Source organism: Ascaphus truei, chromosome 2, assembly GCF_040206685.1.
Source record: "Ascaphus truei isolate aAscTru1 chromosome 2, aAscTru1.hap1, whole genome shotgun sequence".
Classification (NCBI taxonomy): Eukaryota; Metazoa; Chordata; class Amphibia; order Anura; family Ascaphidae; genus Ascaphus; species Ascaphus truei.
Window position 1 is genome coordinate 45,549,320 of NC_134484.1, and position 27,795 is coordinate 45,577,114.

Consider the following 27,795-nt stretch of genomic DNA (forward strand, 5'->3'; position numbering starts at 1 on the left):
TCACTGACTGCCCCACACCTCTGGAATGCCCTTCCCCTCAATACCTGACTAGCACCCTCTCTATCCACCGTTAAGACCCATCTTAAAACACATCTGCTTAATGAAGCATATGAGTAGCTCTGTGGCTATCACTATACAGAAGATACATAAAGCTTGGCCACCTGCAGACGCACATACTAGTATGCCCTCCTACTGTATCTGTATGTTCCTCCTACCAATTAGAGTGTAAGCTCTTCAGAGCAGGGACTCCTTTTCCTAAATGTTACTTTTATGTCTGAAGCACTTATTCCCATGATCTGTTATGTGTATTATTTGTTATTTATATTATTGTCACGTGTATTACTAGTGTGAAGCGCTACTGTATGTACATTAATGGCGCAATATAAATAAATAAATACATACACTTTGTAGAGAGTAATTAACATTTTCAGACACATTTTGTTACAACAGAATTTTGTGTGTTAAGTCCATGGTTTCTTAACAAACAGAGACCAATAATAATATAATTCCTTTGGTGATGGCGGCGGATTAAAGATATTCTGTATATTGTAATGGAGTATGGGCAAATATTAACTCATTTGAAGTACCTTGCGAAGGAGAAATGTGAAGGCAGTTAGTTAGGTGTGTGTAATAATGCTGTTTCATAGATAACACCTCTTTATTTCCCTTAGACTGACATATATATGCTAACGCGGGGCTGAAGTCCTACTCTCCGTTATGGTCAGTGCTATCTCAATAGGGATACGTGGCCGAAGGTCATACAATAGGACACGACACCGGGCTATGAGTAACCAAAACGTATTTCTATCAAACCCTTATAACCATAGATATAAATGTGATCCTATATGGAAGGATCATATACATACAGTCACATACCTATATGGCACTGAACAGTTGTCTGCCGATGTCTCTCAGAGTCCCCACAGTCCTGTGTTATAAAGACATGAGTATACCATGAGTAGGTACCGGCTCAACGTTGGAGCTCTTATAATCAGTGTTAACTGTAGGAGGCCCATCTCTTCACAAAGACTTTGGTACCCTGGTCTGTAATGAGGATCCCCTCTTTGTTTGCTTACAACTCTCTTAGTCTGGTAGGCTGCTTTAAATTCCACCCGGGGAGCTTATCTGTGACCTCGTCACCCAGCTCCGCTGAGTTGTTCTCCTCAGGCCCTAGTTCTCAGGTCGCAGCAGCTTTCTGAGACATGCGCTGTTCTCTCCGGTGTCTCTGTAGCTCTGGCCACCTCATGCTCCCCTCTCTTAACTCCTCTCTTCCCCGCCTTCCCTGGGTACACTGACCTCTGCTCCTTATCACTGATTGGCTGTAATGTCATGTGTCCCTATCTCAGCAGCAGGTGCTTCTAGGAGTTGTAGTCCTGCTGCTGCTCTCAGTCATTGGTTCATTAGCAGCAGCACACACCAGAGAGGAACTAGCCAGCATCATGCGTATATAGCTGTATCCTATCATGGGGGTTACACATATATACTGTAAGTCCCACAAGTGTGCTGTTTGTGACAGGTGGTATATTGGGACAGAGTGAGGGGAGATATTAATTTGAGAGACCTTACAATGTGAAGATTGGATCAGCTAGATAGGCTGTGTATTAACTCTTGTCCCATATACAGGTCACGTGCTTACAGGTGAGCCGTAAGTGACCATGTATATTTGATAAGAGCTTCCCTACTAGAAATAAGTATATATTTTTAGAAAGTAAGTCAAACTAAACTGGAATGTGTTGGTAAACCCCAAAATGCTGCTTTAAAGCAGCAGTCCGTGCAGATCCCCAATTGTTTAAGCATTTTATTTTTTACTTATTTTAGAGATGTCTTCTTGCCCTTTCCACTGCTGCTTTTATTTATAAATCTGATGCACTCGCTTTAAATATCATGTTTTTTAACACTAGAAAAAAATTATATATTTTTTAAAGAGCATGTTCAGGGGGCAAGAGGCTAACATGAAAAAAAAGTTAAACACATATAGGCTTCTGGGTGGGTCACTGCTTTAAAAAACTCTGTTTTGAGAGATTGTAGATGTCCTGACAGAAAAGACGAAATAATACAAATCTGCCGAGTCTGCAGAGATCTTTTAAGTTACTGAAGAGCATTAGGACATACAAAGGGCAATTTAAAGTGGTACTGTAACACAGTATAAGCCTTGGTTGTTGGGCATACACTGTAGTCCCATATATATGTAATGGTGTTTCCCCCACCCGGTCAGAGATTTGTCCATTACTATGGTGTATGGTGCATATACCTGCTGGTAACAGGACGGCTGAGTCATCCGCCGATGGTAGTGGGGACACAGGAACAGGCTTCTGGGGTTCATACCCCACATATCTCTTTAGCAGTGCAGCGCCTCCATCTGCCGTAGGCTCCAGGAGCTGAAGGTGATCTCCCACGGTAGAACTTATTACTTCTCCCCACAGTAAGGTCACGCACCAGGCAGGAGGTATATCAAAACAGGGACGGCTTTATTACTCTTCTGTACAGTTACAGAAACAAGGCAGGTTCTGCCCGATGCAGTCTCACAGCTATTCACTGGATGATGGTCCCTGGAACGTCACTACAGGCCAAGGGCACCCGCAGCCATCCTAGCTCTTTCCCACCTCCCTAGCAGAGGCAGAGGTATGGTCCAAACTCACTCTCCCCTGAGAGGGAAGAGCACAAGGGAAGGCCCCAATCTCAGGCTTCTGTAATGGATCCGCACCTTAGTTTGCTATTTGCCTTGCCTTAGAGACCTGTGCAGCCCTGGAACACTGCTCCTGATGTTTGCTGCAGCTTCACCCTGGGTTCACTCATTAATGCAATGCTGTCACACGCCCCTTCTGCTATTGGTTCACTGACCTTTAAAGACAGCCTTCCCACAATGCTCCCTGCCGAGCATAGTCCTTCCTGGATGTCACAAGTGTTCTGCCACAAGCCCTAAGGCTTGGCTCTGTTGTGTACTAATCTCTCTTGTTCTATTCCCTAGTTCACGCAGAGGTCTGTTCCTGTCTCCTGTGCTGAAGCGGAGTACTCTTCATGTTAACTTCAGAGCCCTGTTTCCTGAGGCCGGCTACTAGTCTCATGCAGTGGCCTGTTCCTGTCTCCTGTGCTGAAGCGGAGTACACTTCATGTTAACTTCAGATCCCTGTTTCCTGAGGCCGGCTGCTAGTCGCACGCAGCGGCCTGTTCTTGTCTCCTGTGCTGAAGCGGAGTACTCCATGTTAACTTCAGATCCCTGTTTCCTGAGGCCGGGTGCTAGTCGCACGCAGCGGCCTGTTCCTGTCTCTTGTGCTGAAGCGGGGGTCTCTCCAGTGTTGACTTCAGCTCCCTGTTTCCTGAGGTCTGCTATCCTTCCACAGCAGATCCTATCTACTGGTACCTGGGGCCTACTGCTCATTCTCCATTGCAGAGGCCGTGTCCGGGTTCCTGTGCTGAAGCGGAGGATTCTCCAGTGCGTACTTCAGCTTCCAGTTTCCTGAGGCCTGCTGTCCTTCCTTGAAGAGGCCGGTCTACGAGTCCTGAGGTCTGTAGCTCTCTCTCTCCTTGCACAGGCCCGCTCTGGACTCTTGCGCTGAAGCACTGGTTTACCAGTGCTGCCTGGCGGTGTGCCCACTCCGGTCTGCCTATCCCTTCCTGAGACCAGTACCATGGGCCATGGTCACCGCACGCGCAGAACCCACGCCCGCGCTCACGCTCCTAAGCTGAAGCGGGGAACTTCTGATTACCTGTTAACGAACTCCTGCTTGAATAACGTTTATCCTGATCTCTCCAGTCCTGACCATGGCTTGTCCACTGATGATGCTACCTTCTCCAGTCCCGACCCTGCTACTTACGACTACGAACTGCGCAATCTGGATCAGCCTGCGCGGTCTAAGGTCGGTGCTTTTACAACCCCACCTCAGCCACGCTGTCCGACCCAGGATTGTGGCGAGCACAACCGTGACAGTATGCTCGGCCCCACAAAACCGGACCGCGCCGTGGCGGGGGTTGGTAAATCTTTAACTGTACCTTAGTCCCAGACTGCGGACCAGTTCCTGTTTGGAAGACCATACCTGTTTGAGAGACTGCCTCCGCCTGAGAGTGAGTTCTTATATAAAGGTTTAACCCCTCAGGAAAGACTGATTCGTAAAGAACTACTTACTAGATCTCAGCAATTTAAAGAGGAAAGAAAGACTCAACAGGTCCTGCTTTCCCAACGGCACCTTGCTATTTCCACCTCAGATCGTAAGACTCTAGATCAGATTCTAGATGCCGCCTGTGTGTTGTACCAAGATTTTGACCTAAGCTTAAGTGAGCGAGACCCTCTTCTCGCTGCCTACGCACTTTCTAATCACAATTTCTTTTCTGCCAGCCCTGTTACTAATCCCGTGGGGGTACCACCCCTTCCTAAAGATGACCAAGTCGCCCCACTATCACTGCCCCCTAAGGTTGAAGTGGCCACGGTCCCTAGTCCTGAGTTAACCTCCCTGGGTTCTGTCCCCGAGGTTATTCCTGTCTTAAACCCTGCTAGTCAGGCCTATGACTTCCCCACTGTAAATCCCTGCATTTCTCAGGTCTGTCTGTCTCTCTCTCAGTGCGAACCCTCTTTGCCTTCACTTACCAACTTAGAATCTCCCATTCCAGCCCTTGAGGTTTTTCCTGCTATAACCCCTGCTACTCAGGCCTATGAGTCCCCCACTGTAAATACCTGCATTCCCCAGGTCCGTGTCTCTTCCCTAGCACTAGAAAATGAACCCTGTTTGTCCTCGCTTTCTAACTTAGAACTTCTAAGCTCTGTCCCCGAGGTTATTTCTGTTTTAACCCCTGCTAGTCTGCTATTTGAGGTCCCCATTGTTAACCCTTGTATCCCGCAGACTAATGTGTGGTCTCTAGGGCAAGTAGCTGAAAACCCTATGTCCCCACTCTCTGAGACTAGCGTATCTTTTCCTGATTCTCAGATACAGCCTAACTTAACCCTTGAGGTTTTTCCTATGTTAACCCCTGCAGGTCAGCCCTATGAACCTCCCTTGGTAAATCCCTGTAGTCCGTCAGTCAAGGACACCTCCTTAGCTTTAGAGGATGAACCCCTTATGTCCCCTGACTCAGCTAAAATTCTCGGGGCTACGCTCCAAGAACTTTCAGCAATAATACTGGCTCCAGTTAAAAGTATTCTGGAACCGTTTGTTTCCCTAAGCCTGTTTGCAGAATCCCCACTCCTAGGTATGTCGCTGACCCAGTCTGTCACTCAGAGAGCTGAAATCCCTGCTTCTGAGCATAAACCTCTTTTCGTGGAATCTGTAGTCGTTTCTGATGTCCCAGACACACTTTCCCAAATACCCACTTCAGCACAGTTGTGGTTGCCCCCCTTGTACTGTCTCTGTTCTCCTTTTCTCAAAGATTGGGGTTAAAAGCATACAGTGGTCATTATGCCCCTCCTGGGGTTCATGTGGGGTTCCCAGGAATGTTCGCTGACCACACTGTTTTCACTCAGAAGTGACGCTTTTTCTTATGTGGTAACTAGAAGCCAGTACACAGTTTCCCCTCTCTCTGAAATTTGCCTTGTCGGTCCTGATACTCTGAGAGGTAAAAACCTCCCTTCAGATTCAGAATCTCTTCCTATAGAGGCCGTCCTTGCTGTTGGTTCCCCTGATTTCTCTGCCCATGCAAACCCTCCAGGGATCAGCATATCTGTTGTTACCCCCTTATTACAGCCTGAGACCACCCTGCATATATTACAAGTCCTGGTGTTTAAATATGAGCTTTTTAGTTTTCCTACCCTTGCTAAACCTCAGTCCCTCAGCACTGCATCTAAACGTGCTCCAGCAACCGTTGGGTTACTCGGGGTAAAAATTAAAATTCCTGTCTTAAAGGGTACTTTCTCACACATGCCCAGCAAACCTAGAACCTTAGTGATTGATTCTAAGTCACTTATCACTATATCTGATTTTCTCACTAGTCAAACCCTGACACCCTCACCACTGGCTAGGAGTCCCGTTATCAGAATTTTTGCACTAGTAAACATGCCTAATTCTGTTTTTGTCATGACAAGCACCCCTGTTGTTAGGGCCCTTGCAGTTTTGGATAAGACTCCTTTTACTTCAAAGGTTTCTGCTATTGAGAGTTTCCACGGTTCCAACTTACCGCTTATTGTCTCTTTAACTCCAATCATTACTCTCCCATTACCCGTCACTGATTCCCAGGCACCAGCTCCAGACGCTAGTTCTCCTATCGATACCCCTGCATTGCGATTCTTCTACTCGCTGCGGTTTTTGTAGTCTCTCAGGCCCCTGTCAGTGAAGTACAGACTTCAGCTTCTGATGCTAGCTCCCCTCCCTCCGCTACCCTTGCTCTGCCTGATTCTCAAGTTCCTGATATTAAAGCCCCAAAGCCTATTCCTACTCTCCAGACAATACTATCTCCCACTGAGGGTTCTACAGTAGTTGGGAGCTCCACTGCTGATTGTTTCTCTGCCTCTGCGAAACCATGTTTTTCCCCCTCGGAACCTTCTGTTGCCCCTGTTATTTCCTCTGTGTTGGAAATACTCTGTACGTATCCCAAGATTTCGGTCTCTATGTCTGGTTTACTGCTTGCCTTGTCACCTTCCATACCAATACCTGGAAATGCTCCCACCCACCCTATACCCTCGCTGACCACTACCTGGGAGACCTCTGGAGGAGAAAACCATCTCAAATTTCTACATGCAGAGGTCAGCCAAGACTTTGTCTGTCCTGAAGGTCGCACTGGTATATTCGATCAACTATCGATGCCGCTTATCCTGAACTCTGGTCCCATTACTAAAGACTGGGCTCCCAGTGGGGGTTCTTCTGCCGTTTCTGCTCCGGAAACCCCTAGTTCTTCACAGCCCTGGATTCCCAAGCCATTTCGCGTGGCGAGCCATGTACCAATGTTGTCTCTACCACCACTCTCATATCCTAGAACAGTACTCACCAAGGAACTGCTCATTTACGGATCTCCTTTCTGCCTAAAAAACTTTAGGAACAACTCAATGTCCCCGAGACCCATGGATGGCCCTGTCTGGCCGCAGTTCTCACTGGGGAGTGGGGGTACGCAAAGGAGTGCCCACGAGTCTCTGGACCACGACTCTACCCCCAATCCTAAACAGTTCAGGAACAATTCCAGGTCCTCCAACTCTATGAGTGGTCTTGTTCTCCTAGAGGTTTCACGTGAAGGGGGGGGGGGCACTGTAACGGATCCGCACCTTAGTTTGCTGTTTGCCTTGCCTTAGAGACATGTGCAGCCCTGGATCACTGCTCCTGATGTTTGCTGCAGCTTCACCCTGGGTTCACTCAATGCAATGCTGTCACACGCCCCTTCTGCTATTGGTTCACTGACCTTTAAAGACAGCCTTCCCACAATGCTCCCTGCCGAGCATAGTCCTTCCTGGATGTCACAAGTGTTCTGCCAAAAGCCCTAAGGCTTGGCTCTGTTGTGTACTAATCTCTCTAGTTCTATTCCCTAGTTCACGCAGAAGTCTGTTCCTGTCTCCTGTGCTAAAGCGGAGTACTCTTCATGTTAACTTCAGATCCCTGTTTCCTGAGGCCGGCTGCTAGTCTCATGCAGCGGCCTGTTCCTGTCTCCTGTGCTGAAGCGGAGTACTCTTCATGTTAACTTCAGATCTCTGTTTCCTGAGGCGGGCTGCTAGTCGCACGCAGCGGCCTGTTCTTGTCTCCTGTGCTGAAGCAGAGTACTCTTCATGTTAACTTCAGATCCCTGTTTCCTGATGCCGGCTGCTAGTTGCACGCAGCGGCCTGTTCCTGTCTCCTGTGCTGAAGCGGGGGTCTCTCCAGTGTTGACTTCAGCTCCCTGTTTCCTGAGGTCTGTTATCCTTCCACAGCAGAGCGTATCTACTGGTACCTGGGGCCTGCGGCTCATTCTCCATTGCAGAGGCCGTGTCCGGGTTTCTGTGCTGAAGCGGAGGATTCTCCAGTGCGTACTTCAGCTTCCAGTTTCCTGACGCCTGTTGTCCTTCCTTGAAGAGGCCGGTCTACGAGTCCTGAGGTCTGTAGCTCTCTCTCTCCTTGCACAGGCCCGCTCTGGACTCTTGCGCTGAAGCACTGGTTTACCAGTGCTGCCTGGCGGTGTGCCCACTCCGATCTGCCTATCCCTTCCTGAGACCAGTACCATGGGCCATGGTCGCCGCACGCGCAGAACCCACGCCCGCGCTCACGCTCCTAAGTTGAAGCGGGGAACTTCTGATTACCTGTTGCCGAACTCCTGCTTGAATAACGTTTATCCTGATCTCTCCAGTCCTGACCATGGCTTGTCCACTGATGATGCTGCCTTCTCCAGTCCCGACCCTGCTATGTACGACTACGAACTGCGCAATCCGTATCAGCCTGCGCGGTCTAAGGTCGGAGCTTTTACAACCCCACCTCAGCCACGCGGTCCGACCCAGGTTTGTGGCGAGCACAACCATGACAGCTTCCTATTGTGTGACCTGCCTTCTTCAGTGGGGGAAGGGCGGTCCTGCCTTTAAGTACTGCCAATAGGAGAACACCAGGTCTGGCTCATGATTGGTCATGCCCAGGCCTGATGTCACCGCCTCCCGCTGTCAATCAAGTGCAGCTCCTCGGAGGGGGAAAACCCCATAGCAACTACTGGCAACCTGAATGTACCAGGGTTTATTGTCAGCCCAAGTGCAGAATAGTAGCCATCAGGTGACCTGGCTACATATACTATGCAGTCTTCTGCCATAAGATACCTTTGGGTGCTGGAAGACGCTGCACATTGACTTGGATGGGTTGTAAGAATTTTTCACGTATTGGAAGATGCCTTATGGTAAAAGACTGCATAGTAAATACTGTATGGCCTTTAATGTTCAGCAGTTGATAAGCCACGGAAGAGATGGAGTATAGAGTTATACTGAAGCTATATTACAGTTACATAGGTCAGCAGAAAATATTGTATAATTATTTCTAAAAAAAAATAGTGCAATAAGCTTTTTCCCCAATGTTTCTTTTTTTTTTTTGACTAGGTGTGAAGTACTGTAGGTGTCTCAGAGCTAAATCACATTGATTTCAGCTCTGGGTACCGCCTGCTTCCCGATCTATATACATCGAAAGGCCCAGCTGGGCACAGACAATGTCTATTTAAAGGTCCTACTGGTCTATATGAAGCTGCAATGTTATCCATTGCAGCTTCCTATTGGTCCCGAGTGATGCGGGATTGATGCAGTGACAAACTGGCATCATCTTCCGATGTAAGTATCGCAATGAGCAGGGGGTCCCTTGAATTGAAAGGAACATGGTAGAGCTCCAGAGACCTCTTGCTTCCCACGTAGCAGGGATATAAAATGTTTTGTTTTTAAAGGCAATGCTTCTTTAAATAATTTCCTGGTCTAGCCCTAGCTTTCTCTATGGGTGTTGTCAGTGAGAGCGGTTGGGGAGGAGTTACATTATACACTGATTATAATGGGATGTATCTGAGTCTCTCTGCCCCACTTCCTTTGCCTTTTATTTGCCCCAAACAATCCTCCACATCTGAAGTGGCATACGTTTAAAATTCTGCATCAGATGTTATGAATTAAGTAGAAATAGCTGTGATAGTGCAGAGTAAATGAGTATTTCAGTATCAGGTGATACCTTTTTTTAATAAGAAAGAAATAGGGCTATAGTTCTATCCTCCTCCTGTGTGTAAACTCTGCTAAGGGCAGATTGCCAGGAGTTGACATGGGTTTTCCCCGCTTATGACACTGGGTTGTGTAAGTGAAGGTAGGTCATGTGACCCTGTGTCCAATCAAGAGATGCAGGGGCGGTGCCTACTGGAGGTTACATAAAGAAGTGTCACTTCCTATTTAGTGACAGTTAGAAGTGTGGTAGTATTGAGTTAGAAGTTAAGTGATAGAGTTGGAGGAGTGGAGTTATCAGCTCATGAGTAGAGCTGATCCAACTATAGTTTAGTGAGGTGGACCGAGTACCTCTCATCCTGCTTAGGGGGTGAGGGAAGAGTTAGCCCCACTCTGGATGCCCTTGATCCAGAGTGGTGGCAGGGAGGACCATCAAGGGAAAACAGAGTGGATGGTGTATAAACTGTACCTGTCGGCTGCAGCTGCTGCCCTGGAGAATAAAGACTGCTGCTTTTAAAGACAAACCTTGTGTGAGACTGGAATCTCTCATCCCTGTGTGGGAAACTCAGTGGTAAGGATTCCACCCCGCATTCCTGGGGCTTACTATAGATGGAGGCGCTGCACCATTGAACCAGAACGAAGGCATCCACCCCAGTAACCTGTTCCTGTTATCCCCCTTGTCATCGCGGGAGACTCAGGCCCTCCTGTTGCCAGCAGGTATGCACCACACAGAGACACATAGCCAGACCCCAGAACACCTTAGGGTGCCCGATCTGCGATTGGGAGGGGGAGTAGGGGCTATAGGACTAACAATTGATATTAGAAGACAAGCTTTCGAGAGTTTTCCTCTCTTCCTCATGTCAAGAAATTCTGATTTACAAATGTTAGAATCTGTTCAAACATATAGTGCAGCTTTATCCCAATGAAAATGGAGCATGAAGTCAAAACGCATTTTTCTTTATGTTGATACTGTACATACAGTACTATAGACACTTGAAATGTAATTAATTTTCTGAAATCAGGTACTTTGCCATTTATTTTTTGTCACTTTGACCACCGACCTCATTTAATATAATCCAACAAGGAAACAGTGTTCCTGTGTTAAACATGTTGACATAGGGATTTGAGGAGTATGTTGAGGATTATATTCCCTCACCCTTTTTTATTTCTTTAACCAAAGAACCCAGAAATTAAAATGTATATATTTATTCATAGGTAACATGTTTCCTAAAAAAATAATGTCACAGTTTTTCTCTCAGGCCAATGTTTACAAGATTTTTTCCATAAACACAAAAGAGAAACCGCATAAAATTATTTAGTTATTTATAAATATTAAATATATGTTAATTAATATGCAATGTGATTTATAAAAAAAATACTTGTGTATATGTCTACATTTTTTTTTTTATTCCAGAAATTAAGGCAAACATACATTTTGCTTTCAAGCCTTAAGCTGAATGTTTATTCCTAAGGCTGCTTGATGTTCCTAGCATAAAAGAGTAGCACGGTCAGGGTGTAATTATAGAATTGGTCAGTATGAAAGGCTGCCTAATAAACACATTTATGAAAAGCTCATTCTCTTTGTGCCACTGGTTTTCAACGCTATATGTCTTCTAGAGCAAACCGGCACAAATCACTGTAGGGGTATAATTTTCTTGACCTCCCAACAGGGTGCAACATCAATGGACAACATTAATGCAAAAAAAAAAAAAAATGTGTTAAAAAAATGGCATGGAAATGGCATAGAAAAAAAGTATGGGGCATTCAAAAATGTAAATTAGATCCTTTTATTGATAAGAAGACTAGGATTTAAAATGTACCCTTCAAAGATCTGCCCATTAAATATAACTATTATATTTAACATGCTGTGAAGCCATCCTGCCCTTGCTTTGGAAGATTTCAGCTTCACCCAAATAGTGGTACGGAACTCTTCCAGAGCAACAGGAAGATGATCTAACAGCATATTGATTAGGGGATGATTGCCTTGGTTTGCCCCGTATCATCATTACGGGTTATAGCACTGCGATCCTGCATTAACTGCCATTGACGTGAACCAGTATCAAAGGCTATTGAATCTGCCTGTTGTGTGGATTTAACACAGCCAACATTAAAAACACAAACACACTTGATGCGCACATTGAATTGGTTGTTGATTTAAGGTGGAGAAAAGAGCACATATCCAATTGTGGAAGATGATCTAGCTGCTGCCATGTATGTTAAAAGAAGTTTTATAAAAATGTAGCATTTCGGATAAACTTCTTTTGGGTGACCCCACAGCAATCTTTATCTTTCCTTACTAATCCTTGCTAATACTGCAATTGTGGGGGGAATGGGGGAGAGGGGGGGAGCTTGGAGAGCCACTGTACAGATCCAGGGGACTACCTGGTTCAGATAAGGTAAAAGGAAAATATATTATTTTCGAATTCTTGAAAAACTGCTGGGGCGTTACGGAGCCTGAACGGCATGACCAAATATTTGTAATGGCCGTCTCTCGTATTGAAGGCCGTTTTCCATTTGTCCCCTTGTAGAATACGTATAAGATTGTAAGCCCCACGAAGATCAAGTTTAGAAAAAAATGGAAGAACCATGTAGACAATCAAACAATTCTGAAATGAGTGGCAAGGGGTAAGGATTCTTCAGGGTTATTTTATTAAGGCCCCTATAGTCTATGCATTGACGGAGTGAACCATCCTTCTTAACAAAAAAGAACCCATCCCCGGTTGGGGAGGATGAAGCTCTAATGAACCTTCTCTTAAAATTCTCCTGAATATATTCAGACATACCTTTAGGAAGAATGGCACCGGGCAGATGATCAATGGGGCAGTCATAAGGACGAGGCGAGGAGGAATGATTTCAGAACGGACCTTAGCAAAAACATTGATGAAATCTGCATATACTTCAGGAAGCGTGGGTTTGGCAGGAGTACTGGTCTCTACTCCAGCGATAATTTGTACCAAGGATACCAGATACTTCAGAAGTAATTCCCCATTGTTTAGGTCTCTTGTCTGTCCAGTCTATAAGTGGATTGTGTTGTTGGAGCCAAGGAAGGCCCAGAATTACCTGTACAGAAGGTGAATGGATAACATCCAGTGAGATCTGCTCCTTGTGACCGTAGGTAGTGGAAAGAATAAGCGTAGGAGTCTCTAATGAAATGAAGGCTGGCTGAAGGGGACGTCCGTCGATTTGCCTCTAAACCCACCGGTATTGATTTCTTGATCATAGGAATCTTGTGTTTGGTAGCGAAATCGTGATCCACAAAATTTCACCCAGACCCGGCGTCGATTAAGGCAGAAGCAGGAACTAGGAAGCCAGGACCCTCAAGGAAGATAGACAGCATAACCCTGGTAGGAAGACCTCTCTTAATAGAAGGGGAAGAGGAAATGGTACCCAATTAGACCCCCTTGTACCTAATTGGGTGTTGGCGTTTCCCGGCTTCGTGGGACAGTGAAGCACCAGATGACCCGACAGGCCGCAGTAAAGGCATAATCCTCCAGTTCTCCGACGTTGTTTCTCTGAAGGGGAGAGCTGGTGACTTCCTAATTGGTTCCAGAGCCTCAAGAGCTGGGAAAGTGGGATGACATAGACTGGGGTTAAGAGCAGTTGGTGTGAAAGAACGTGAGTGATGGCGTTCAAGCCTCCTTTCTTGAAGGCGTTGATCCACTCGAATACATATGGCCATAAGATCCTCCAGCATCGTGGGTCTTTCATGAGTGGCTAATTCATTCTTTAATGTCTCGGAGAGACCTTGCAAGAAATCTGCAGATAAAGCCTCATCGTTCCAGCCCGTCTCTGCTGCGATGGTCCGAAATTCCAGAGCGTATCTCGCAACCGATCTGTGACCCTGTGAAATGTGGAACAATGAAGAAGCAGCAGTAATCCTATGGCCAGGGGTATCGAAGACCTGCTTACATTCCTTCTTGAATCGTGGGAAATCCTGGACAAGCTCCGGTCTCTGCTCCCAGATGGGGGATGCCCATGCCAATGCATCTCTGGTTAATAAAACAATAATATACACCACCTTAGATCTATCAAAAAAAAAAGCGAGAAGGAGTTAACTCAAACTGTATGTTACATTGGTTGAGGAAGCCTCGGCATCCGTTGGGATCTCCTGCATAGCGATTGGGAGTGGGGAGACGTGACTCGAGAGAGAGAGATAGAGTCTTCAGGGGAAGAGACTGACACAGTAGCAGGCCTAACAATTCAGGATTGAGATTGGTTGAGAGAAACAGTTGCCAGATTTTGAGTCAGGGAAGCAATCTGGTTGTCTAAATATTGAAAATGCTCAGAGATAGAAGACAGGGCTTAGCCCACCTCAGGGGGATCCATGTTTGTTTGGCTGAGCATACGGTAACGCTTGTGCTGCCCAAGAGCAAGACAGGACAACGGTACTGAGGTGGTGAAGTATTGAACCACGTACCCACAGCATCAGGATTGTGCCTGGCAGGTGGATTGTCAATGTAGCCGGGTCTGGGTTGGAGAGAGTGGGTTAGTCCAGATACTTGCCAAGGTCTTGGGTTGGAGAGATTAAAATGGTCAAAGTCCATATAGCTGTGGTCTGGGGTTGGAGAGGTCAGAATAGTGGTAGTCCGTGTAGCCGTGGTCAGGGTTGGAGAAATCAGCAGTCGAGGGTAAGCCAGGGTCAGTATCCACAGCAGTTTCCAAGTACAAGCCGGGTCGGTACACGAAGGGTTAACTGTAGAGAGAAGCACAAGACAGGGAGCAGTGCACAACAGACGTGGAAACACAAAGTTACAACTAGTTATGCTCAGCAACGTAAGACAGGAACTGCATGATATTTAAAGCACACAGGAACCAGTCACGAGAGGCGGAATGGAGGCGCGTCCTCCGCGGAGGCAAGGATTGGTTGCAGGAGACAAGTGGGCTGTAAATACTTGCCACACAGCTTGGGAGTGGTGCACGACGTCACGTGTGAGCGCGCCGCGCGTGACAGAACCGCAACGTGCCCAAGGGGGCGGAGCTAAGCTCCATGGCACTCTAGAAGAGCTGCGTTTGCGCTGGTGCCAGAGTAGAGGACTGTGAGACAACAGGTATGGAGGGAACATGTCGCAGATGAAGTGTTCCCCCATTTCTTAAAGGTCATTCCTCTAGGTCTGCCGGTCACCCAGGTACAAAGAGGACTTCCGATTTGATCAGATGCACTTTTTGGTGGCCTAATATGTTTAAGGATATCAAGGAATTCATCAACTCCTGTTCCATCTGTGCTCGAAATAAGTCCGCCCGCAACAAGCCGTCTGGTCTGCTTCGTCCCTTACCCATTCCGGACCGACCGTGGACCGACCTCTCAATGGACTTTATTGTTGAGCTTCCTGTTTCTCGTGGGATGAATACTATTCTCGTTATTGTTGATAGGTTTTCCAAACAGGCCCATTTCATTCCTCTCAAGGGCCTTCCTAACTCTGCCACCTTGGCAGATATTTATATCAAAGCACTCCACAGAGCACGAGGAGCAGAGGACAGAGGGTTTCCCTATTTCATTAACTGTTTTGGATGTCTGATATCTCCATACGAACTGTGTCCTATCTACAGCTTATGAGCAATAGTTTTTTTCAGTGGTGTGTGGGCATACTGGTTATTGGAGAGGGAAGGCTTAGGGAAGTACCTCTGGGACCCTTTAGGACCAGGAGGAATGGGCCAGATGAAGAGGTAATCCCTCGAAACGTCGCCACCCTAGTTTGCTTTCTTTTCTCCATATTGTGGTTTTCCTTATGTTTCATGTTTTTTCCTCTTCTCCTTCTTTCCCCCCCACCCCTTACATTGTGACTTCTCCCATGGTGACACTTATTGTCTTATTTACACATTGGCTATTATTGCTACGATTTCAGTTTATTACTAGTGTTATTAAAATTGTTCGCATTCATTACACTTGTATTTTTCAGTGTCTTTAGCTGTGAGACAGAGAGTGCTGGTACTGCCATAGATTTGAAAGAAATATTTCGGTTTCATGGAGTTCCACTCTCTATAGTGTCCGATCGGGTGTCACAGTTCGTCTCGAAATTTTGGCGTGCCTTCACTCAAAGATTGGAGATCTCTCTTCTGTTTTCTTCTGGGTATCATCCCCAAACCAACGGACAAACCGAAAGAACAAACCAGTCACTAGAGCAATACCTGCGATGCTTTATTTCTGATGCACAAGATAACTGGGTGGAACTACTTCCATGGGCCGAATTCGCTCATAACTCACTCAGAAATGAGTCTACCCAGGAATCACCGTTTTTTTTAATAAATCACGGATTTCATCCAGCACGCCTTCTCATCTCTTCTAGGCCAATCCTAAAGGGGTGGGGGTTCCTGTAAGGAATCGGGAAACACGTCCTTTGCGACGTGTTCCCTCCTTACCTGTTTTATCTCAGACCTCCGCTCTGGAACCAGCGCACGCATGCGCAGCTCTTCTAGTGTGTCACAGAACGTGGCTCCGCCCCCTTGGTTGCGCGGCGCTTCCCTTGCGCGTGGCGTGCACGCGTGACATAGTGTACCGCTCCCCAGCTGCGTGGCAAGTATTCATTTAGCCCACTTGTCTCCTGCAGCCAAGCCTTGCCTCTGTGGAGGCCGCGCCTCTGCTCCGCCTCCCTTGCTACTAGTTCCTGTGTGCTACTTAAACCCTACAGTTCCTCTCATACCTTGCTAAGCATAACTTCTTGTAGCCTTGAGCTCCTATGTCCGTTGTGCCCTGCTCCTTGTCCTGTGTTTTGCTTGCACTTAACCCTTCGTGTACCGACCTGGCTTGACCTTGGAATCTCTCTGGATACTGACCCCGGCTTACTCTTAACCTTGCGGATATCTCCAACCCAGACCACGGCTATACAGACCTCCACGATTCTAACCTCTCCAACCCCAGACCACGGCTATACGGACTTCCACGATTCTGACCTCCAAACCCCAGACTACGGCTAACGGACTTGACTATTCTGAACTCTCCATTCCAAGACCTCGGCAAGTACCCACTCTCTCCAACCCAGACCCTGCTACGTTTAACAATCCGCCTGCCAGGCACACTTCTGCTGCTGTGGGTGCATGATTTACTACTTCCTCACCTCAGTACCGGGGTCCTGTCTTGCTCGTGGGCAGTGCAAGCGTTACAGGCAGTTGGAGAGAACGTGACAAAATCTTACCTTGTGTCACAACAGGCCCAGAGTGACAGCATGGCTAGCAGTAGTGGGTTGCAGGGGGATATTGATGTACTTATACAGAATTTGAGATAATAAGTGGGGCAGTGAGGAGACGATTGACTGGGAAAAAGTAAGATAATTGGTTAGTGAGGAGCCAGATCCAGAAACCCCCTAGGCTACTAGCTCCCCCACTACTATACTTAAGCCTAGGATGGCAAGACCTCCATAGAGGCTTAGCCTAGTACCTCTTCAGGGGGGCCAGGAGAAATGTGTTGCCTGAGGAATGGATCCAGCTGTGTGGGGAGAAGAGCGAATAGAGCAGCTGTGACAGTGACCCGGGCATGTGCACTTGAGGCAAGTCGTAACTGCCAAGAAGCAACGTGGAGGTGAGGGAGCGGGGTGGTAGAGCAGAGGAGCCGATCATGTAACGCAGCCGAGGAAGAGAGAGGGGGTCTAGTGGGACACATCTGTGGCTGCACTGAGAAGGAAGACCCTGTGACGACACTGGAGCCCACCAAGATGGTGGGCCTTCGGGAAGGTCATATTAGGAAGGAGGATTAGACCACATGGTGCATTACCTAGGGGGCAAGATGGAGTCCGTGGGGGCGGCTGCACTGGCGTGGAGGAGCTGCAGGAGAGAATAGAGACAGAAGAGCAGCAGGAAGCATGGCTGGGAACACAAAGAGGGATGCTGTTGGTATGGAGTGACCAGCATGAGGGCAAGCGAGCGCAGGTGAGTAGGACACGAGGGGAACCTGCAGAGCAAGGGGAGTGGTGAATGCGACGGTTGCAGGGTGGGCCTTGCCTGTTAGTGTTGGGGGCGGTGATGGTTCCGGTGCAAGGCAGGGCAAGCACCACATCGGAGGGGAGTGTGGTGGAAGCAGCCGTGAGTGTGGGGGTGTCAGGACAGTCGGTGGCTGCAGGGTCAGAGGCAGCACTTAAGGAAACATACGTATAGTCAGGGAGCCCTTTAGGTTTACATTTGCCGGCAGTAACAAACGAGATTATTTGGAAAGGCGATTACGTGGATATTTTAGTGTTATTACCGGTCTAACGGCACCTGCGGTTTAAAGCAGAAAATAAAGGGGAGGAAATAAGGGAAGATGATAATAAACCTGTCAGTGAGACGCTTGGAAATTGGCTACAGTCGTATGCAATTTTAACACGGATAGAAAACATCAAGTAAATGTGCAAATTTATTTTGGTATCTGGACGTTATTTGGAGGTGTATAAGATATATGCGGGTATCAGGGTTTCAGCAGGTGTCTCCATCTCTGTCCATGTCTCTGTGTGCCAACCCAGCAGCTCTGAAGATGATAAGCAGTCTCTGATCTGTCCAACCACCTGGATGACATAGATGCCTGAATCTGGGTCTCTACATCATGAGGGGGAATACTATAGGACCATATTCAGTCATCAAGGGAGCTGGATAGTGTTACATGTCTTACAAGTTTTACTACATAGATACTGGATTGAGTTCAGTTTAGTACACTTTGTTGGATCAGACATTGGAGCCAGTGAGAGCAGCGGGAAAAGGGGCATTCTTGCAAAGACAGCTATTGAATTGGCTTATTCAGGTTATTGCAAGTTCATCTGGAATGCTTTTATTTGTTGAGTGGCCAGTTTGTTACTGTAGTACAGTAGTTATTATGTGGATATGTGTTTGCCTATGGGCTGTTCTATTTCTTGATCTTATTTCAAAACATTTAGTTAGTTTGTGGAATGGGTGGTTAGATGGGAAGCAGGCAGCAGTTTCGTATTACATTATTTGGATGATTTTTTTGTTTATCATTCCACGGATTCTAGTTTATAGGTTGTTGACTATTGTACTTTCAAGTGGCAGGCAATTTTGGGCCTTCAGTGGTTTTGACAGTTTTGGCCATTGAAATTGACACAGAAGTAAAGGTTTTTAGGTTTCCAGCAGATATATTCAAGGTATTGAAGGAGGTGTTGGCGGACGTGCAGGAGACCAGTAAAGTTACCCTCAGGCAGGTGCAATTGCTGCTTGGGTGATTGAATTTTGCTTGTAGGACAATGCCGGTTAGTAGGGTTTTCTGTAAACGTTTGGTGACAGCAACAACAGGTGTGAAAAAGGCTTTTCATTTCATTATTTCATTCATTTGAAAAATAATCTAAAAGAAGATTTGGGGGTCTGGCATTTCTGAACAAGTACAATGGAAGGCCTTACTGGCAGTATTGCACAGTAGTGATCTCGGTGTTGCAGCTGTTCATACTGTGGATGCAGCTGGAACTAAGGGTTTTGGTGCTTACCTGAAGGGACGTTAAGAAGCTTGGCCGGAGGCATGGGAAAACATTGTTCAAATCTTAGAATTGTTCCAAATAGTTGACAGTTTATAAGCATCTCTGGTCCCTGGGTGGACTGGAGTGACAGATCAAGCCTTTTTTGGGGCAATGAGAATTGGGGAATTGGTGAGCCCAAATAAAAGAGCAAGGGGGGATTTTAAGGGAAGATTTTGAGCTATAGAAGATTGAGTGACTTTTACTATTTGAAAGTCAAAGACGGATCAGGTTGGTAAGGGTTTGAAAGTGAAATTGAATAGGTGGAGAGGCAAAAACATTTGCCTAGTTGTGGTAACTGGGTAGTATTTGGAAGGAAGGCTGTTTAGTGCAGGCCCTCTATTAAGGTATGTAGATAGAATTTGTATGTCTACATTTCAATTTTGGCAGATATTTAATAGGTGTTTGGCTGTGGTAGGGATACCTGGGGAGGACTTTGGTACCCACACTTATGGGTATGGTGATATTGGTGGGTTCAGTTACTGGCTAGGTGCCAGTAGGTGGTGGTTAACTGGTAGGTGGTATAGGGGACGAGCCCACCGAGCTGATACAGCTGGTGTCAGGCATAAGGTAATATAGGTATATAAAATCCTTGTTAGAATAAATGTTGTGGTCGGTTTCCACAAAACGTGGTTGTATTGTGGTTTATTTGGGGGAGAAAAGGAGGAAAAGGAAGGAGGAGGTGGGGTGAAATTGTACTACGGGATTGAAGGGTTAAGGAAAAGAAGTCTTCTCAGACATCATGTCATGTTCCCGCCCTGAAATGGGTCCCTCCTGTGAATAGTTTACAATTGCACAATAATGCACTGAGGTGTCCGGCTGCTACATTGGGCTGCACTGTACATATTAACCCCTTATTTTCCCGGTTGGCCGGTCACACAAGCATTGACCTGCCAGACTGTTCATATAGGGCTAAGGCACATTGTGTTAATCCCTTCTAAATGTCTATACCTGACTTTAATTATACTATGTAAGGAATCGGGGAACACGTCCTTTGCGACGTGTTCCCTCCTTACCTGTCGTAAGGAGTGGTTCATTAGAGCTTCTTCCTCCCCAGCTGGGACTGGGTTCTTTTTTCTTAAGAAGAAAGATGGTTCACTCCGTCCATGCATAGACTATAGGGGTCTTAACAAAATAACCCTGAAGAATCGTTACCCCTTGCCACTCATCTCAGAATTATTTGATCGGCTACAAGGTTCTTACATTTTTCATTCCTCTATGTTGGCCGGTCACCTGGGTACAAAGAGGACTGTCGATTTGATCAGACACACCATTTGGTGACCTAATATGTCTAAGGATATCAAGGAATTCATCAACCCCTGTTCTATCTGTGCTCGAAATAAGTCCGCCCGCAACAAGCCGTTGTCTGGTCTGCTTCGTCCCTTACCTATTCTGGACCGACCATGGACCCACCTCTCAATGGACTTTATTGTTGAGCTTCCTGTTTATCGTGGAATTAATACTATTCTCGTTATTGTGGATAGGTTTTCTAAACAGGCCCATTTCATTCCTCTCAAGGGTCTTCCTAACTCTGCCACCTTGGCAGATATTTATATCAAGGAAATATTTCAAATTCATGGAGTCCCACTCTCTATAGTGTCCGATCGGGGGTCACAGTTCATCTCTAAATTTTGGCGTGCCTTCACTCACCTAACATCTCACCTAAACCTCTACCTGTCATCGTACATGGTCAAGAAGAATTTCAAATTCAATCCATAATCTATTCCAGATACTGTACTTCAGAGGAGGTGTTCAATTCGTTGTACACTGGAAAGCCTATGGACCAGAAGAACGTTCATGGATACCTCTTCGTCAGATCCATGCTCCCGGAATGTTAAAGCGATTCCACGCCAGGTTCCCACACAAGCCTTACGGGAATCGTCCTGAGGCCAATCCTAAAGGGGGGGCGGGGACTGTAAGGAATCGGGGAACACGTCCTTTGCGACGTGTTCCCTCCTTACCTGTCTTATCTCAGACCTCCGCTCTGGCACCAGCACGTGCGCGCACCCCGCTCTGCTTACAGAGAGCGCGCACGCACAGCTCTTCTAGTGTGCTACAGAGCTTAGCTCAGCCCCCTCGGACATGTCGCGCTTCTCTCACGTGCGGCGTGCATGTGATGACATGCACCGCTCCCCATCTGTGTGACAAGTGCTCGTTTAGCCCACTTGTCTCCTGCAGCCAATCATTGACTCCACAGAGGCTGTGCCTCCGCTCCGCCTCCTTTGCTACTGGTTCCTGTTAAATACCCTGCAGATCTTTCCCACATTGCTGAGCATAACTTGTTGTAGCCTTGAGCTCCTGCGTCCGTTGTGCCTTGTTCCCTGCCCTGTGTTCTCTTGCCGTTAACCCTTCGTGTACCAACCCAGCTTGACTTTGGAACCCCTCTGGATACTGACCCCGGCTTACCCTCGACTCTGCGGATATCTCCAACCCAGACCACGGCTATACGGACATCCACGATTCTAACCTCTCCAACCCCAGACCATGGCTATATGGACTTCCACGATTCTGATCTCTCCAACCCCATACCACGGCTAACAGACTTGACTATTCTGAACTATCCATTCCCAAGACCATGGCAAGTATCAACTAACCAACTCTCTCCAACCCAGACCCGACAACGTTTGACAATCCGCCTGCCAGATACGCTTCTGCTGTTGTGGGTGTGTGGTTTACTACTTCCCCACCTCAGTACCGGGGTCCTGTCTTGCTCGTGGGCAGTGCAAGAGTTACATACTATTATTTGAATTGTGTTAAACATGCAACAACAAACTAAAATCCTGTTATCAACACACAAGAAGCCCAAATGCAATAGAATCAATTCTTTAGAAAACCCCAAATAAATGAAAAAAAAAACAAAGAATACCAAAAAATTACCAATGTTATACAAATAATAATATTATTTGTATTCACTTAGTGCTGGGTTACTAATCAAATACTTATGAAAAAAAATACATACAGTAACTAATACCATTCATTGACACTGATGCAAGGCCTGTACTTCATTTATGTCACTTTCAATTCCTTACTTCAATATGGCTAAAAGCCGTTTGTGTAACATGAAGTAAGGAATTGTAAGTGGAATGAGGGACCTGCAGGGGATTAGTACAGGGTTTTATGGTTTGTGGTAGTTGTGTTGTAGTGCTTGCAAAATTGAAGCCTCACATTTTAGTGTAATTTGACATTCACAGGGATTCAAAGAGAAGCAAAGGTGGGATCTGAAGGGCCTCAAAGACAGACGCCTCTTCACTTGCAGTAAGTATATGTTTGTTTGCATGCACCTTTAATAAAGAAACACTCTGGAGAGCAGACTGAGTGCATTTCTGGACCCTAGTTTTAATCTGGCTCCATCTAAAAGTGTTTGAGATCATTACCACATGGCAGCATTTGGTTTTCTATGTAAACCTTTTATGTTTAAAGTTCATGTCTCTTGAGTAACATTAGCCTCTTATTTGTGGGTTTATAGCGTTGGCACAATGATGAATTGGGCTACCATTAAAGAAATCAATATTGTTCAAGGGTTTTATCTGGTGGTTAAACAACTCCATGTGTGTGATCCCAGATCATGTGTCAATTACTCCACTCACTGTCTCTCAGCAGCAGTGTGGTTAATTATATTTTATATTTCCATCCTATGAAGCTAAAATGTCTTCTATTTCTCGTCACTATGAATTATTTGTTTTTTTTTCACAATATTAAGATTCTCATTTTCCAGTGATTTGCACGAGGGAACTTTACAAGAACTAAATGCAACACATGCAAATAAACGCTTGCCAGAGAGATGAGACTGGTGAAGACAGTAAACATATAGGGATGGATTGTGAACAAATAAAAGCTGCTTTGTGTACACTTTACATCAAACTGTGTAATTATCTCTGTTTCAGAAGTAGAAATATGTTGAAAGGCTGAAGGAAATTATAGCTCGTTCCAGAACAAGAAATACCATTAAAGAATGAAGTATGACACTTAATTTGGCTCAGTAGGCAAAGGATATAACGTTTTAGCAAGTAGTTTAAAAAAACTAAACTGTTTGTGAGAGACGGTTTTGGAAGGCTAGGTTTCAGGAGGACATGAGGAGAGGAGCCTCTGGGAGAGTAGAAATCCATGTTCTGAAAGTAATAGAATAGACCAGACCCCCTACTTTATGTTCTAGAGAGGGACAGTAACCTTGCCAGTTAGGGTCCCTAGAGATGACCAAGGAAGTCAAAGATAAGTGCTAAGTATGAAACGGCATGCGCCAGAGGGGACTCAGTAACAAGGAGTCCCGGCTTCCGGTGAATCTTCTCTAAACGTGGATCTGCATATACATTCCTCTCAAGCTGAAGTGGCAGTAACCATAATGGCTAAAGGTATTGGACCTGCTAGGATCCCCAATGGGTCTGGTTTTACCAAAATAATGAGGAAAGATATTCCACATATAGCAGGGTTCCCTCTGTGTCCCCTTACCTCTCATTGTCCGGCGGGTGCCGGGACTATTGCGGCGGCGTGCGGCACTAGCACAGTGTCTTCCAGTGCTGGGGTGAGCTGCTGTGGATGGCGGTGGCCTTGCCAGAGGCTCCGGCGCTCCCTCTGCAGGGTGCCGCCATGATGGATGTGCTCGCGAACGACGGCCATGTAGAGGGAGGCTCTGAGCAGGGACTACATGTCCCATGAACCTTATGAAGGGTCACTTGTTACACCATAGCCTATAGGGCTAGTAGATACTCCGCAGGGTGAATTATAAGCTCCAGAATGCACTGGGGCGGAAAGCCAGGTGAAACACAGCAGCCAATAGGGCACCAGTAGTCTCTGCAGTAGGGAATTTATACTTTTGGCGCTTTCAAGACCACGCCAGTCGGAGCTGGGACAATGAAGGGGTACAAGGTATGTGCATGTGCATGTGTCTGTGGCACATGCACTAGGCCAGAGACCCCCTGTTAGGCCCCGACACCCACATAGCTTGTGACTCCTATAGGGACTTGCTCCTCAGATAGGGACACTGCCCTGCTTAGCAACATTAGTGTCAGGGACACAGTGAGATGCTGCACGGTGACTGCGGACCACCCTCTATTGAAAGAGACATTGTATGGTGGTACTCTCCACGCGGGACCCACCCAACGTAGAGGCGGAGGCTTTGTAGAGGACCATCTTGGATCCGAGGATCCCATCTACAGAATCTGCACGCCCGTGTGGGGACACACCCAGCAGGTACCCAACTCTGCAAGTGCACCATCAAACACTATAGTGGGCAGCGCTGTACCACACATTGGGAAGGGCATTGACTTTGTGGACACCTGCTTGGGTGGGTGCCCAAGTGCCCCTAGGTACTGTGGGGACAATGAATCCAGTGGGAAGGTATGGCCATGCATGGCCTGGTGGGTAGGCTGTATATTATATTTCTCTGCGCATAGTAAAACTGTTCTGTTATACCACGTGTATATTTATTATGTGTCCTGTAACAGGGTCATTCTACACAATAGAATCCCGTACAGGTGGAAGCGATTCCGAGCATCACTCAGGTGAACCCTAGGTTCCCAGCAGCGGAGGCTCAGATCTCCTGGGCACCAGCAGGTATTGCACCGCATTCACACACCGTAGCCACACATCTCCCAGGGGGTGGGGGAAAGTGTGCTACACACAATTATTAGGAGTGGGGTCCAGGTCTGATCACAGTAAAGGAACAAGCTATGCACCTTCATTCAAGTGTTAAGCAAGGGCATTGATTGAAGAACAGTACTCATGTATGTCTGATGTAAAATACAGTGCAACGTGTCAATACATGGATGAACTGTCCTGATGTTTGGGGACACGAATACATAACAGTTGTGCTATAAAGATTCCTGGCGCCCATTATTATTCATCCTTGCTACCTCATCGCCCAGCCGCATGAATTCCAGTACCTTGAGTCAAGGTAAACCATGCGGAGTAGCCATATACACAACACACAACGCTGTAGCCTCCTCAGGAAGCCGGGCAGGGAGGGAAACACTTGTAATGTCACCCATTTTTACCCTTGCATGTTATTTGCCAAATCTTTACGTCTACCTCATCCAATATTCATTAATATTAGGTTTGTGTGCCACCAGCAGAACAGTCATGAGGAAAACAATAGCGAATTAACTACCACTAGTGCAAAACTGTGTGATGAAACCTTTGAGTAGGAGAAGGGGTAATTCAATGCAAAGAAAATGTTATTTTCATGAACTGCCCTATTGTTTTCTTGTGGAAGTGTCAAATGTAGGGTAACAAAAGTGTGTGTGTGTGTGTGTGTGCCGAGCATGCGCATTTTAAGTGAAACTTCTTTGTCTTTTATCACTGTTTTGTCACAGAAATTGTATTTGTGATTGTGTTTTGATTTTTAATTAAAAACATCACCATGTCAGTGACAAAACGCAAAGAAGCTTGGCACACACCTCTGTTTTAGCTATTTGCACTTCTATATTTATACTACTGTGGTGCCGACGAGTATTCTAAAACAAATCTGGGGCAATCACCAACAAGAGCCAGGTACATGCTGGGTACATGCTGGGTACATGCTGCAACATTTCAGTGACATTTCTGCAGACAGACTAATGACCCATCGGATTAACAGCGGGGGTCCCTGGCAGTCCCATTCAAACTGAATGGGACTGCCAGGGACCCCTGCTCTGTTCATCCGATGGGTCATTAGTCTGTCTGCAGAAATGTCACTGAAATGTTGCAACATGTACCCAGCGTGTACCCAGCGTGTACCTGGCTCTTGTTGGTGATAGCCCCAGATTTTCCAAGGCAAGTTTAAGGCAAGTTTTAGAATACTCGTCGGCGCACCTGTAACTGTGAATTCCTTGTGTTTGTGTGTGTCTCTGTGTGTGACTGTGCGAGTGTGTGAGCATGTGTGTGACTGCGTCTATGTGAGCCTGTGTGTGGCTGCGTAAGTGCATGACTGTGTGTGTGAGTGTGACTGTGTGTGTGTGTGATACTGTGTGTGACTCCGTGTGTGACTGTATAGCATTGGGAAGGGTTGTTCCGGTGACCTTATTATTGAGAAGGGAAAAACAGGGACACATTAAAAAATATTTATAAAACAAATTAAATCAAACTGCGCTCCCCCCCTTTTTTTTGTTGTTGCTTTTTTTCCTCTCCCCCCATCCTCCCTCTCCCCTCCCACATCCTCTCTCTTCCTTCTCCCTCCTTCTCCCCCTATCCCCTCTTTTCCCTCTCCCCCATTCTCTCTCCTCCTTCTCCCCCCATCCTCTCTCCTCCCCCAATCCTCTCTCCTCCCCCCACTCCCTCCACATCCTCTCTCCCTCCCACTCATTCTCCGTCCTCCCTTCCTTCCTTACTCCCTCTGCATCCTCTCACCCCCCACTCCCTCTCCATTCTCTCTCCCCCCACACTCCCTCTCCATCCTCTCCCCCCACTCCCTCTCCAACCTCTCTCCCCCCACTGCCTCTCTCCCCCCCACTCCCTCTCCATCACCACTCCATCTCCGTCCTCTCTCCCCACTCCTTTTCCATCCTCTCCCCACCCCTCCTGCCTCTCATCCCCACTCCCTCTCCATCCTCTTTCCCCCCAACTCCCTCTCCATCCTCTCTCCCCACCGCCTCTCCATCCTCTCTCCCCCCACTGCCTCTCTATCCTCTCCCTCTTCATCCCCACTCCCTCTGCATCCTGTCTCTCTTCCCTAATCCCTCTCCATCCTCGCCCCCCACTCCCTTTCCATCCTCTCTCCCCATTGCCTCTCCAACCTCTCTCCCCCCACTCCCACTCCATCCTATCTCCCCCCTCTCCCTCCTTTCTCCCCCCACTGCCTCTCTATCCTCTCCCCACCCCCACTGCCTCTCATCCCCACTCCCTCTCCACCCTCTCTCCTCTCACTGCCTCCCCAACCTCTCCCCCACTCCCTCTCCATCCTCTCTCCCTCCATTCCCTCTCCATCTTCCCCCCCACTCCCTCTTAATCCCCACTCCCTCCTCTCTCCCTTCCCCTCTCCCTCTGCATCCTCTCACCTCCCCCACTGCCTCTCCATCCTCTCTCCCCCCCAACTCCCTCTGCATACTCTCACCTCCCTCACTGCCTCTCCATCCTCTCCCCCCCCAACTCCCTCTCCCCCACACTCCCTCTCCATCCTCTCCCCACCCCCACTGCCTCTCATCCCCACTCCCTCTCCATCCTCTCACCCCCCCACTCCCTGTCCATCCTCTGTTCCCCCCACTCCCTCTCCATCCTCTGTCTCCCCCACTCCCACTCCCTCTCCATCCTCTCTCCCCATATACACACATACCAAACATGTAACATTAGTTTAACACACACATACCATCTACAAATACACATTTATATTCAACATATACAAACACTAAATATACAACATATAATAATAACCAGGACTGTCCCAGCTAAACTGGGACAATTTCACAATTTTTGGAAAAGGAGAAAAAAGCGGAGCACTGCCAACAAATGAAGAAAAAGGGCTGGGGCAAAAATAAAGATTATTTATTGGGCATAATGGCCAAAAAGACAAACACACATGGTTAAAAACTCTGACGCGTCAGAGTTTTTAACCATGTGTGTTTGTCTTTTTGGCCATTATGCCCAATAAATAATCTTTATTTTTGCCCCAGCCCTTTTTCTTCATTTGTTGGCAGTGCTCCGCTTTTTTCTCCTTTTCTATTTTTGTTCCAGTGGTGTTGCAGCACGCTCCGGTACTAATCTTTGCAGAGCAGCTGTTGTCATCAGAGGATTTCCTCCAGGAGCTGCAGAGTGGATCCGGTTTTTGAGCCAGTGTGTGGTCCACACCCCTACTCCTCACCTGTTCCGGGACGAACCACAGCTTACGGGGACGAACGGCTACAGCCTTGGATCGCT

General features: G+C 47.0%; 1 long non-coding RNA gene across 3 annotated transcripts in view; it reads left to right on the forward strand.

Moving 5' to 3' along the window:
- Positions 1-9,595: 9,595 nt before the first annotated feature.
- LOC142488498 (uncharacterized) overlaps positions 9,596-27,795 on the forward strand; it is a 37,749-nt gene continuing 19,549 nt past the window's right edge. For 2 of the 3 annotated variants that reach the window (XR_012799443.1, XR_012799445.1), the window contains exons 1-2: positions 9,596-10,264; positions 22,164-22,227. This is a non-coding gene — a long non-coding RNA (uncharacterized LOC142488498). Of the gene's footprint in view, positions 10,265-22,163; positions 22,228-22,672; positions 22,809-27,795 lie in introns of those variants that run through there. The other variant, XR_012799444.1, reaches the window with a different exon arrangement.